The sequence below is a fragment of the Alligator sinensis genome, unplaced genomic scaffold, assembly GCF_000455745.1.
Source record: "Alligator sinensis unplaced genomic scaffold, ASM45574v1 scaffold480_1, whole genome shotgun sequence".
NCBI classification, from domain to species: Eukaryota; Metazoa; Chordata; order Crocodylia; family Alligatoridae; genus Alligator; species Alligator sinensis.
This window is the reverse complement of record NW_005842462.1, coordinates 301,005-301,630: the sequence shown is the minus strand read 5'-3', so window position 1 is coordinate 301,630 and position 626 is coordinate 301,005. Positions and strand designations below refer to the sequence as shown.

Here is a 626-nt window from a genome sequence, read left to right as displayed (position 1 = left end):
AAAGCTCACGAATGGCATACAGAACGGCCGGAGCATATCAGTGCAGAACAGCTTGTACTAGCTATTATTGGAGTATCGTATTGTGCCTGGAACCCCAGAACATGTGCGCTGGGATTAGCACCGATCCAGCGGATGCGACCGTGGCCTCACCATCATCTGAGAAACCCTGGAACTGTTCCAGTGACTATCCATAGCTTAGACAGCTGTATTGAAATCTATGGGCGAAAGAATATGATCGTTTTGCGGATTCTGCTTAGTCCAATGGTTGATCACCCAGTGAGCAGTCTTCTTCGCCAGTTGCCAAGATAGCGTGTCCTCCTGGAACCAAAATCATCCAGTGATTGGGAGTATCAATGACCAACTGAGGCTCCAAATACGAGACACCATGAATCCGAGCGTCCAGCGTTGCATCAGAGAACACAAGAGGAACGATATATGTTCGGATTCCTTTTGCAGAGTTCTGGACTGAATAAACGTCAGCTTCAGATTTGGGGGGATGCGGGACAGTGACAGCTAGCCTACGAGTTAGGTTTTACCTATCTCGAAGAAGGTGATGACTCCTCGACTATTTCATCGAGTTGAGTGGCTGCTTAGTTTAGAATCATGTTCATCCTTGTATTATATGT

At 47.0% G+C, this 626-nt stretch overlaps 1 protein-coding gene across 1 annotated transcript in view; it reads left to right on the top strand.

Moving 5' to 3' along the window:
• Positions 1-626, top strand: part of LOC102376224 (piezo-type mechanosensitive ion channel component 2-like) — a 518,739-nt gene that overhangs the window by 269,223 nt on the left and 248,890 nt on the right.